Source organism: Rousettus aegyptiacus, unplaced genomic scaffold (genome assembly GCF_014176215.1).
Source record: "Rousettus aegyptiacus isolate mRouAeg1 unplaced genomic scaffold, mRouAeg1.p scaffold_m13_p_13, whole genome shotgun sequence".
NCBI lineage: Eukaryota > Metazoa > Chordata > Mammalia > Chiroptera > Pteropodidae > Rousettus > Rousettus aegyptiacus.
The window spans coordinates 17,373,959-17,387,976 of NW_023416288.1; the positions used below are offsets into that span (position 1 = coordinate 17,373,959).

Below are 14,018 nucleotides of genomic sequence, written 5' to 3' on the forward strand. Positions count from 1 at the left end.
AGGGTGTCCTGATGAGAAAAGGAGAGCAGTTGTCTGTGGATGTTTCTATGAAAGTAGATAATTTTTCAGTCTTTTGTCTAATCAATGGTGAGCATTACGCACCTTTGACTTCTTTCCTCCTTGAGCCAAAAAGAAAGCCAGGGAAGAGCTAGGCCTGAGGGGTGAGAGCAAAGGAGAAAAGCTTGTTAAAGTGGAGGTCAAAAATGTGGAGGAACTGGAGAGCTCTCACATATAAGGGTGTGCTTTTATTTCTGTCCCCAAAAATATGAGTGAAATATGTGTCGTGAGACTTCCATTTTGCTTTTCTGCCTGTGTGGAGAAAGGCTATGACTAGATGCTGTTTGCAGCAAGGTGTGATCTGGCAAGGGGGCGCAGAGCTGGGCCCAGAGGGAGAAATGTTGATGAGAGCCAGGATAGCCCTCACACTCTGCTTTGCCAGGATGTTGGGACTGTACCTTGCAGCCTGATCTAGTCCTGTCCAGTAATATGAAAACAAAATAAAATGGAGCTCGAGGAGGGTGGGAGACACAGATGACTTAGAGGTTGGCTTAGAGGTGTGAATAGAGTAGTTCTCCCTTATCCACAGTTTCGCTTTCTATGGTTTCAGTTTCCCTCAGTCAACTGTGGTCTGAAAATACTAAATAGAAAATTCCAGAAATAAACAATTCATGTTTTAAATTGCATGTCATTCTGAATATAGTGATGAAATCTCATGCCATCCCGCTCAGTCCTACCTGGGACATGAATCGTCCCTTCGTCCAGAGTTTCCACACTGTATATGTTCCAAGCCCATTAGTTACTTGGTAGCCATTTTCGTTTTCACATAGATCGTTGTGAAATTTCAGTGCTTGTGTTCAAGTAATCCTCATTTTACTTGATAATATCCCAAAGCGCAAAAGTAGTTATGCTGGCAATTCGGATATGCCAAAGAGAAGTTAGAAAGTTCTTTCCTTTAAATGAAAAGGTGAGTACAGTTCAAGAAGATATTTTGAGAGAAAGAGGAAAAGAGAGAGGAGAGAGGAAGAAGAAGGAGGGAGGGCGGAAGAGAGAGGGGAAGAGAGAGAGAGAGAGAGAGAGAGAGAGAGAGAGAGAGAGAGCGAGCGCATTCACATAACTTTTATTACGGTATATTGTTATAATAGTTCTATTTTATCTTTTTTGTTAACCTTTTATTGTGTCCAATTTATAAATTAAACTTTATCATAGCTAGGCGTGTATAGGGAAAAACAGTATATATAGGGTTCAGTACCACCCTTAGATTCAGGCATCCTCTGGGAATCTTAGAATGTATCCCTCATGGACAAGAGGAGACTACTGTAATAGCAATTCAAGTCTGTAATTAAAAAAAAAAATGTCCTCCCAAAAAACTACATTGCAAAAAAATGGGAAAAAATATAACAGAAAGAGTAAAAATGATGAAGAGGCAGAGCCTGAAGAATTTGATTTGTGGTGGAAAAAGCTCAAGACCAACACATATACAGTCAATGGGAAGGTGGAATATTTCCTGAAATGACAGGTTATACAGATGTAACATATTGGAAACATGAAGAAAATTTAGATTGTCCAGAGTTTATTGAAACATTCTTAGTTCTCAAAGGGCTGGTAAAGGAAAAGACAGTACAGAAAGAAAATCTATCTGACAGCGAATCTAACGATAGCGAATTAAAGAAGAAAAGAGATGCTGCTGACAAACCGAAAAGCTTTGCCACGGATCTCGATCCTGAACAAGATGCCACAGACAGCGGTGGAGAACTAATGTTTCTCATGAAATGGAAAGATAGATTAAAATGAGGTAGACTTGGTGCTGGCAAAAGAAGCACATATAAAGTGTTCTCAAATTGTAATTGCTCTTTGGTGAAGAGAGACTAATTTGGAATTCTTGTCCAGAAAATAAAGTTCAATAATGGTTTACATTGCTATAGACAGATATAGATAGATCAAATATACATAAAATCTGGTTCTTCGTTTATTAGTGTAAAGAAATAACTACATTCTAATGAAAATCAAGTGTGATATACTCGTTTTAAAGTAGTATTGGGGGAGTTTTTGTTTTATTTTGTTTTTTGCATTTATAGCACAGGTTCCTTTGAAAAACAAAGAAAAAGCTTTCTTAGTTTCTTCCTTTACCAGAAAAAAAAATTGATATCATGGTATATTATTTCCTCTGTATTATCAAGAACAGCTTTCCTAATGTAAGGGAAAATCTTCAGAGACATCACTCAATCGGAATGTATGTTTAACTCATATATGCCTAGGGACCATTCTGTTTTTTTTTTTTTTAATGTGTGTATACATAAAATACATAAGTAAATGGTTTTCTTTCTTTCCTTCATCCCTCCCTCTTTTCCTTCCTCCTTTCTCCTCTCTCCCTTTCTAATATTCTCAACAAAACAAAACAAAACAAAACAAAACACCAACCATGCCATTTCACAACCATGGATCAGCCCATATTTCTAGGATACCATCAGTGTGAGCAACCTAAGAAATAAGTCAGTTCAAGTTAAACTGCAAATTTTTCTGAAGCCTTAATCTTTCAAATGAAATAGATAGTTCTGTTAATTAATTTGACAATTTAAATATAGTATAAACAAACTAAACTGGGTAATTCAAAAGCAGCCATATCAGAATCCATATCTACATCTACAGTCATATGAATACAAATTTATTTGCAAAAACCCTGATAGTAAAAATTTATCACTACCAACAACCTACTCACCCAGATGAGAAAACTACACAAATCCTGGTGTGTTGTAATTAGCTGAGCAAAACTTAGTTAAATGGATATTTGAAAGTTCTTTCTAGTGAAACTTTCCTTTATAAAAAGTTGAAATCCCTGTGCTATATTGACTAAAAGGTCAATGTCTTGGACTTTGCTCATGGAGACCTAATCAGGTGGTTAGAGATGTTGACAGTTTAGGAACCAGCTGGAATAAATGGGTGAACAAAGTATTATAATTTAAACTATTGATCTGCATGGTTTTTCTTTACTCCCAACTCATTCCTTATGTGTAGGCTCAATCTTTTTTTTAAAATTAAAATTATTAGGATCACATTGGTTAATAAAGTTATATAGGCTTCAAGTGTACAATTCAATAATATATGTATATTATATCATGTGTTCACCATCCAAAGTGAAATTTCTTTCTGTCACCATATATTTGATCCCCTTTACCCTTATCTACCTTTCCCTCTGGTAACCACTTATTGTCTCTTGTCTATGAGTTTTCATTTGTTGCTTTCAGTTTTATATCCCACTTATAAGTGAAATCATATGTTTCCCAACATTTTCTGACTTACTTTGCTTAACATAATTATCTCAAGATACATCTTTGTTGTTGCAAATGGCTGTATTTCATCTTTTTTATGGTCAAGTAATATTCCATTGTATGTATATAAGACATTTTCTTTATCCAATCATCTATCAAAGGGCCCTTTGGTTGTTTTCATATCTTAGCCACCATGAATAACTCTGCTATGAACATCGAGGTGCATATATCTTTACAGATAAATGTTTTCAAATTTTGGGAGTAGATACTCAGAAAAGGGATTGCTAGGTCATATAATTTTTTCTTAATTTTTTGAGGAACCTCAAAAAACTACTGTTTCCATAGCAGCTGTACAAATTTTCATTCCCATCAGCAGTGTATGAAGGTTCCTTTCCCCCCACAACTTCTCCTATACTTGTTACTGCTTGTCTTGTTGATGATAATAGGCTCAATCTTTTCAATATTTGGGTTACTGGTTTAGCAGAAGCCTAAACGTTATATATTGTTTATGGTAAATACTGGTAAGCAGTGGTCAATAAATACTTTTATATTAAAAAAATAAAATAGATATGTAAACTTCCATTTTTGAAAATCTTTAATAGCTTAAAACATTTTAGTTTTTAATTTCTTCCTTTGTTAATTATTCTTCAAATGTCCTTGGGATTCATTGCTATGTGAACAATCTCACCCTTTATCAGTTTGCAAATTTATCTTTTTATCTTCAGATACTTAAGTGTTCTGTGCCTATCCCTCCTCTCCCCACTCTCTACTTCCCTCAAATTTACCTGGAATTTTGAGGAGGAACTCTGGTCACTTCATTATAACTCTTCGGCTTTTTGGATTTACCCTCAGCCTCTACATCAAATAGATCATTAGGCCATAAAGGATATTATCATTGGGTAAAAACTGTGGGAAACCAGTCGCTGTGGGAAACCAGTCGCTACTGCCTGGGTAGAGTCAGGGATGATGAGGGGAACAGGGAGTAAGGAGAGTCCTCTAGCTAGGAACAACATTTTAGGCATCACAGGCAAGAATTATATATCCTTCTTCCTTAGAAATATTGTCATCTATGTGGATTAAGTTCTAGAATGCTATGATAATGATGTTTAGTACATTCATGGTTAAATAAGATATAGTGGCTTACCTGTGTTTTAAGATTCTTTGAAAATTGGTATACATGTGTGTATATAATGTTATATATCTATTATTTATCTACTTATATTTTATATTTCTATATAAAATTTTTGTTGAACTAATCATTTATTTAACCTGACCTTTGATTAAGAAGAACATATTCTTCAATTATGATTGATAACAGAATTTGTCACATTTCGACTTGAATGAAATGACAGAGGAGAGTTATATGCTTATAAATATGTTTTTTTTTTAAAATCATGTCATCGTAGTAAAAGATCTGGTCATTGATCACAATCTTTTGCTTTTTCAAGTTGTCCGTAACATTAAGTTGAACAATAACTAACTCATAGTTCCCTCTACCAGACTATTACAGAAGCATTAAATTTTGTTTGGGCAGTGGTTGTTTCGTAAATAATTTCAGTCCTTTCAGTATTAAAAAAATGTTTTTGTATCCCAGGTGAATTTCACACATTTGTGAATAAATAATTAGTGAAATTCTGAATGTGCTGTTGATTAAAATATGTTTTTAAGACACTCTTGAGAATTTAAAGAATAATCTTGGTATATAAATCAGCATACAAAATGTGATACCCACAATTGAAGAAGAGATTTTTATAAAGTCTGCAATAAAAGTATTTAGAAACTCTAAAATAAAATCTGTGCAATTTAGGTCTTGAGAATCAATTTTTAGAATATGTTTTAAATGCCATTTTCAACATTTAAACTCTAAGATTTATTTCCAGCAAGACTTTATTAAGGTATGCTTATCAATAGATTACTGTCCTTTTAAAACAAAACTTTAACCCACATAAGAAGTGTTGTGTTAGTTTTTGAGTTTTGATGATTATAGATATGTGACATTTATACTTTCTTGCACACACAGAGAAAAAAAGCCATTCTGAAACAGAAAACTGCTTCATTCCATAAGCATGCCATTAATGCATGATTCACGATGTCATAGTTTGGATGAGGTAATAAAATTCCTGAGATGAATCAACTGAAGGCAACTGCTTTATTTAGGAATGATTTAGAGATATTTAAATTGAAGATAATGAGTTGAAAGGGAGAGCAAAAGAGGTAAGTGTAAGGATATTACTGAAAATGCAAAATGATTAAAAATGATCATTATGACTATTGGGCCATAAAAAACTTCACATTCATTTGTCTTTTAAGAACCTATCTCCAAATAAAAGTACAGCTCTAGTTCTACTGTCAACAAGTACATGTTTGATATTGACAAATGGACATGCCATCATTTTGAGACTGAATTTGAAACCCTTGGGAATCATCATAGAATAAACTAACATTCTTTAAAAATCCCAGTCCAAGAAAATTCTTAATAATAATTCATGTTTATAAGGTGCTTTTTATGCAACTCTTAAGATTCTGTGTGTATAAATGTGTTTAAATATACATGGTCATATATTACTGTCACCATACATCATAGCCCAAATGTTTCAATTTCTTAGACATAAAGCAACTCTTTATTTCATACATGAAAATACAATTTCTACCCTTGCCGCACAAATTCTCCACAAATAGCACCTTCTTATGTATGCTCCTTTATTGCTTGTGCTCAAAGATTGTTAATACAATCTTTTCTTAAAGCAATGTTCTAAAAATTCTTTAAAAACAAAACACCTGTGTTTTCTGGCAGAACAACAATGTATCAGCCAAAATAGCTTTATTTAATGACTGACTGTGGTTAGCTAGCGCCCCATAATTCATTTCATAATTGGAAAAAAATGTAACATTTGCTGACATCATGTGAGTGCTGATCTGGACCCATTGAAGAGGGAGTTTTCCAATAAAAATGATTTAGTTTTCCACTTCATAATTCAGGAGGAATTTAGGATTAGAGTACTCATGGAGTCTAGAAATAATTTTCATTTTATAAATTTTAGCTCAAAATTTGAACAGGAAGGAAAAGTGAACATAGTTTAACTTCCAAGCCAAAATTTCACCTGTAAAATATCACTTCCTCTTATGTACATTGATACCAGTCTGAGATCAAACATATTAAGCTCAAAGGAGAAAATAGTATTAGACAAGAAAAATCTAATGGGTGAGGAGACAGAGTTACCGTAAGTTCTATTCTGAAAGTTTTTTTTTTAAAGTACTTAGAGTTTCTTAAGTACAAAGCACTCAAACAATGTCTCATCTGATTTTTGCCTACCTGTAACTCAAGTTTATTTGAAAGTTTGCAGTGCAAAATACACATGGGGTCGACAATTATTTAAAAATAATACACTATCAGTTGTAGTGGTATTATTTGATAATGATATGGTAATGGCTTCAAAATTTTATACAGTGTACCGCAAATATGGGTAAAGAATATCTAGCCTAATCTTTCTTAAGAAAACTCATCTTTATTATCAGAGAGGAGCCAGATAAACTTATTTTTAAAGTTGCCATCTTCAATATTTTTATCTCCTCATTTAAACAGTCTCGGAAATACCCTTAATTCTTCAACTACTGCTCTTAATTCTAACTACTTCTCTCGACTGGACTTGCTGGACCCACCCACCTATTACCCTGTATTGGCATCTGAGCAGCTTAAATAGCTGAAAACAAAACAAAACAAAAACAAAACCAAAAACAATAACAAAAAAACACAACTGTGTGTCCTGGTCTCTCACAGCCACGAACCTTAGCTGGGCACTCAATAGATCCAGAATCTTACTGCTATATAGGACAAGGGTCTCAGGGTCTGGGCAGTTCTTACTAAATGCTATTCTTCCTAAATGTTAAAATGTAACATAGTATTTTGCAAAGGTAAGCTGTAAACAGGATGAACTTGACAGGAACCCAAAAGGACAAGTGTAGCCAACCTCCCTTGAAGAAGAAATCAACATGTAATCAACCAAACCGTGTATATGAGCAAAGGGTGAGCCTCCCTCCTGGAGAGAGAGCTTTGGATGTGAATCCCCTGTCTCCTTTACTTGCTCTAAGTAAATAAAACTACCTAACGACAACCACGTCTTGTTCTGGAATAGAACACCCCAACCAGTGAAACCCTTGAGTTTGGTAACATTACTAAAATTTAATAATTTCACCATCCTATAGTCCTGTCTTAGTCTGCTCAGGCTGCCATAGCAAAATGCTGTAGACTGGGTAACTTAGACAACAGAAATTTATTTCTCACAGTTCCAAAGACAGAAATCCAAGATCAATGCCAGTCAATTCCAGTTTCTGGTGAGGGCCCTTTTCCTGGCTTGCAGATGGCTACCTTCTTGCTGTCCTCAGAGATATTCTCTTTCCCTCTCTCCCTTTTTCTCTGTCTTGGCTTACCCCAAGCCCCTTTCTCTCCTTCCCACTCTCTTCATATTCTTATAAGGTCACAGTCCTATCAGGTTTGGGTTCCACCTTTATGGCCTCATTTAATCTTAATTACCTACTAAAGACCTTCTCTCCAGATACAATCACATTGGGAGGTTAGGGCTTCAACATATGAATTTTGGGAATTTACATATTATTATTTTACTCCTTTTTGAAACTCTTACATTACTCAGCCTCTTCCCTACCTTCACTGCTCACTAAGTGTATCTTATATTTATTTATCAGGAAAGTAGAAGCAATTATACAGGAACTCCATTGTCCCCCATGAAAACAACTAGCCTACTCCTATCGTTACTCCTTCTCATTACTATAGATGATGTGCCTTGTCCCAAGCCAAAAAACTAGCTGGTCAAAAGCCTCCATGGTGTTCCAGACCCTTTCTAGTGACTTAGTTTCTGTAATTAACCCTTCTCTCTCAAATCAGCATGTCCTTTGAATTGCTGTTCCATTTCTCTGCTGCCCTTCATAAAAATCTTCAAAGAATTATCTAGATATTGTTCCCTTTACTTTTCAACTCACATTGTCTCCTAACTTACCTCAAGTGGACACTTGTCCCTTCAACTTCATTGACCTTGCACTTGTCAAGATTATTAATAGCCACTGTATTTCAAACACCAATGGCCATTCTGTCATTCCTCTCTTGCTTGCCCTCTCAGTAGTATTCGACGAAGATGATTATCGCTTCCTTGTGCTTTTTAAAAAATGCATTTCTTTTTTAAATTTTTTATTCTGCTAAGAACACTTAACATGAGATCTCCCAACAGATTTAGGTGCACAATATTGTGTTAACGATAGGCACAATGTTGTACAGCATAAGTCATTCGTATTCCTTCTTGAAACAGTTACTTTTCTGGAAGTCCATGACACCATACTCTCCTGCTTCCCTTCTATTTCGTTAGCTGCTGCTTCTTAGCCTCCTTCATGGGTTCTGCAATCTCTTCCTGAATGTTAAAGGTCAGAACACTCCAGGGCTCTCCCTTCTTTATCTACCTATACAGTTTTTCCAATCAACCTCATTTAGTCCCATGGCTTTAGATACCGTGTGTCTGCTGGTGATTTCTGAATCTTTGTGTTCAGATCTTACCTCTCCTTTAAGCTTCAAATTATGTATCCAGGTCTTTTTGTCACATCCCCACATTCGCTTTAAATAGGTATCTCCAATTTAATGTGGTCCAAACAAAACTTTTTTCTTTCCCAAGTTTAATCCTACGAGGCCTTTTTCTCAGGATATAGGACCAAAAATCTAGTGGTCAACATTCAGTTGTCTCCTTCCTTTCTTTATAGTCACATCTAAACTCTTATTAAATCCTGCTGACTTTACCTCTAAAAGTGTTCTGAAAACTTACACTTCTGTTTCTACTACCCTTTGTAGTCCAAGCCACCAGAATCTCTCTTCTGGACTATTTCCACAATCTGGTAACTGTACCAGGGTTCTCTCCTGTTCTCCACTCCCAGTGCAAATGGAATCCCAAAAGAACAAATATGTAGTAGTCAGGGTGCTTTTTAAAAACAAAAATCAGATCACGACCTTCCTTTGCTTGAAATTTCTCTAATGACTTTTTATTAAGATCAGAATAGAATCAAAAGTCTTGACCTAAAATACTCTAGGGCTTGCAGCATTTTCAGTGTATTCTATGAGGGAATTAAGCTCTGCAAAATGATTTCACCATTAAGTATGATGTTAGCTGTGGGTTTTTCATAGGTGCCCTTTATCATTTGGGGAAGTTCCCTTCTATTCCTAGTTTGTTGAATGTTTTAATCCTGAAAGAGTATTGAATTTTGCCAAATACTTTTTCTGCATCATTTGAGATAATCATATGGTTTTTTCCTTTATTCTACTAATATGGTCTATTATATTAATTGAGTTTCATATGTTGAACCAAGCTCACATTACTTGGAGGCTGCTGGATTTGGTTTGTCTGGTTTTAGTAGCAAAGTAATATTGGCCTTATAGAATGAGTTTGTAAGTGTTTCCTCCTTTTATATATTTTGAAAGATTGGTGCAAATTCTTTATTTTTGGTAGAATTCACCAGTGAAGCCATCTGGGCATGGACTTTTCTTTGTGGGATGTTTTTTGGTTATCAGTTCAACATCTTGACTTGTTATAGGCCTATTCAGATTTTTCTATTTCATCTTGAGTCAGTCTTGGTAGTTTTTAGCCTTCTAGGCCTTAGTCCATTTAAACTGTGTTATCTAATTTGCAGTATTCCCTTATCATCCTTCTTATTTCTATAAGATCAGAACTTATTACTTATTTTAAAATATTATTTTAGTAATTTGAGTCTTTTCTCTTTTTCCTTGGTAGTTTAAAGATTTGGCAATTTCAGTGATATTTTCAAAGAACCAGCTTTCATTGATTAATAGTTTTTCTATTCTTTATTTCATTTATTTTTGTTTCATTTATCTAGATTCAGTCAAATTCTCCTCTCTTTCTGTCTGTCTGTCTGTATCTCTGTCTATCTCTCCCCTTCCTCCACCCCCTTTCTCTGTTAGCTTCTCTTTCAGTGGTTACATTTTCCTAACCCAGATGAAAAAGATTATCTCTCTCCAATGATTTCAACATCCCAAGAATTAATTGGTGTAACCAGAGATACTGAATATGTGATTATAATGATTGAACTGTCCTGGGACGTAGACCGCGTAGGAAGCTAATGGTGGAATCAGCCCAATTACCCACAGTGACAGGGAGTTGGAGAAAAGAGCTTTTTCAAAGGAAAATTGAGGAGCTCTTATCAGAAGAAGGAAGAGATGTTGGACAAGCAAAAACAACAAATGACCAATGTTCCTGATGTCTTAGATCATAAGAATCACCAGAACGAATATTCAAAACAGAGATTCCTGGGCCCTACCCCATTCTACTGAGTCAATCGTTTAGAAGAGCTGTCTAGGAATTGCTGTTTTTAACAGAATTAATGACTACTCCACTTGCTTCTGCTAAAATGTAAAGTACATGGAATATTCTCTTTTTCCATCTGAGTGAAGATGTACCTCTCAACTAGGTTATACACCCAAGCTAAAGAAGAGTGAACAATTATTGACTGCATTTAAGTTGTGTAGATATGTATACTCTGAAATTGGTATGGGGAAGATCTGAAATCAATGATACTCCTCTAAACCATCAGGAAATTATTCACCCTTTTGTTTTGACTCCCACAGTATAAAACCAATAACATGTTTTATTTTAAAAAAAGAAGCAAAAATAAAAATAAAACAGAAAACTCTAATTCTTTTTTTCCCCTCCTAAAAGGCAAAAATAGGTAAATAGTTGCATTCTGAATTTGTTAAAAGTGGAGAGACCATCTTTTTTGTGTTCTGAATTATAGTCACACTCCTTGTAACTAAACATCTGTTTGGGCTTCTTTACTTGAAAAGAAACCATCCTCAGCAAATCGAAAAGTCACAGTGAACACCAGTGAATTACTTGTTGGTTATATGTCAGCTGGGTTGGCTGATTTAAGCGTGTGATGTGGAAAGTGGCTCTGAGAATGGAGGTTCACTGTCTCCTTTGCACTTTCATAAAGGGGTGTTGGCTTTTCTGGATTTTATGTACCTTTTGGATTTGAGTTTTAAAACCAATATGTACCAGTGCCAAAGATATTTAAGCTATAACGCATACTTCTGTACAAATAGCACCATAGAACTCATGTGCTTTGATATGCTCAATAGTAATAACAATAGCAACAATCCCAATACAAACAATAAATTGAAATTAAAAATAACATTTATTATTTTCTATCTACGTACTACTATGTTAAACACATTACGTGAACAATCTCATTAAATACTAACGACAACCCTATATGATAGTTGCTATTATTATCCCTATTTGATGGTGAGGAAACAGAAGCATCAAGTAATTCACCTAAGTTCACATAGCTATGGAATGGCTGAGACAAGTCTAGTGCAGTCTGTCTCCATCCACATCCATCTACCCTTTCCTCTTAGTGACTAATGGGTTTACAATGCCAGTGGGGTGTGCTTGGTGGTAATGTGCTCAGTTGACACACAGGAGGACAAGATTAGCAGGATCACCTTAAGTATGACCAAATCAATGACTTTCATTAACTCAGTACTCCATTTGACTGAATGAACTTAGCACAGACTTGGGTGTTTTGGAATACTTGGAAGTGATTAAAGCCTCGCCTCTGGGTTAAAGCCTCCTGGGCTGGGAGTGAACAAACTTCAGGAGGTCCTGCTGTCTGCTGGTGTGGGATAGACGGATTAGGTTCACAGAATACAGGCAAATGAACATGCAAGTAGAAACCTGCACTCTTTTAAGTTCAATGAAAGCAAGAATCAAACTCATTCACTTATAGCCACCACTAAGAAGTCCTAATTTATTCAACCTGTGTCTCTAAGGATAATTTTTCATTTTCTTCATAATTCATTTCTATATTAATTTTATTTCTTTGAAAATGATTATGGATGGTTCAAAAACTTGTTTTGGTATTTTTGTTAGCATTGTGGAAAGTTAGAAATAGCCTTATGATCTGCAAAACTGGTTTGAATTAGGTGCACAATTTTGAGTCCGTCAAGTTGGAGAAAGATTTAAACTTTCCAGTACCGGTTTATCATCCTTTTATAAAACAGGTATCAACAAAAGAAAAAGAGAAAGCTTGCCTCAACAATCCTATGCAAAGAGCCTCCCAGTTTGTTTTTTATTTAATTATTGTCAGTCCTTGAGAAATGTACATATCTGTTGCAATAAGCAGGAGTTGTGGCATGCTCTGTGAAGATGGGCCAAACCTCCTGCAGGACTATGTGAATGGAATTCAGTATACACTGCAGACTAAAAATATTGTAAGAGCATTCCACTCTTCTCATGTGACTTTTCTTTCTTTCTTATTCAGCTGTATTCAGATCTCTGTGGGGAGCAAGCGAGAGTCTGTGGATTCAATGAAAAGTAAAATCAGTGGAGGCTTCTACAGAGCCTTCTTCCCATCCTTCAAGGTCTTCATTTGTCTACAACACTTGATAGATCAGTTTAGTCCAGAATTCACTGATAAAGGAAAGATATTGACTTGCACTATTGTGTAAATATAAAAAGCCCCAAATCAAAACCCCTGCCAGTGACCCCAAGCCCTAAGCTCTAGGAACTATGGGACTGAGACAAGAAATTGTGAGAGTCAACAATGGCACTGACAACCATACGTTACTGACTCAGACTGATTGGAAATTAAAGCACCAACCCCAGAGGAAAATTTGCAAAGAAATCCGGGAATCCTCGGGTACTCTGTATTCTCAAGCTCTTGTTCTTTCCCTGGCTGAATCATTATTAGCAAAGGCAAGTAGAAAAAGTGCAAAATATTTTTGTAAGCTCTTCTCCCTGTAAAAAAGTTGTCATTGACTAAGGTCTCATATGAAAAGCTGGGATGGGACTTGGATGATTTATATTGTTTTGCCTCTACTTCTGAATTGATGTGACTTTAGGGAATTCATATCACTTCTGGATACCTTTATTTGTTTTCATTAACTAAGAGTGAGGTAATCATATCTTCTTCCTTCGTAATCCTCCAAGACAGTTAGTTATCAGTCGGGCTATGGACTTTGCTATTCTGAGCAAAGAAGGCTCGGATGAAATTTAGAATAGTTTCCCCACTCATTGTTATATTTTCCATTTGTTAAGAATCAGTGTAGTTTCTCTGCATCCAACAGACAACAGAGTAGCACAGATATGTCCTGTCTTGTTTCTGGTATCTTCTTTCTCTACAAAACATTATCAGTGATTTCACCAATAGGAAAGCAGAGTCTGGGAGATTGGATTTGTCAGTTAACTTGCACTCCCTCTGCTGGTTAGAAGGCTTGTATTTTTTTCCATGACTCCCAGGCTCTAAGATTAATTAATTAATAATTAACATATTTATTTATTTTCAATAAAGTTGAAAATTATGCATACTTTCTGGAACATAATCAACTTAGAATAGATTTGTGATATTGTATGTTTTCCAGTATTCGGAAGAGTTGCCATTTTATTTGGCATGAATGTGAAGTCCAGGTTCATGAAACTAGGTTTTGTCAAGGTGGTGTTATCAAGGATTAGCGAATCTATCCAATTCCTACTTTCCAATGGTACATACAAATAAAGCACAAGAAGTAGTATGTATCTGGCATTATGTGTCAACCATTGCCTTTAAAAACACTGAAGGGGTAGCTCAGTGCACATGAGAGTAGTCTGATAAAAGCAGCCAGAACATTAAATCTGTTCAAATTCATAGGTTCAGAATAATATGAAAAAAACCCTAAGCAGTCACCTTTAAGTGATGATAAAAAAATCT

General features: G+C 35.4%; 1 pseudogene; it reads left to right on the top strand.

Annotated features, from left to right (window-relative positions):
* Positions 1–1,351: 1,351 nt before the first annotated feature.
* Positions 1,352–1,904, top strand: LOC107519054 (annotated as a pseudogene).
* Positions 1,905–14,018: the final 12,114 nt, after the last annotated feature.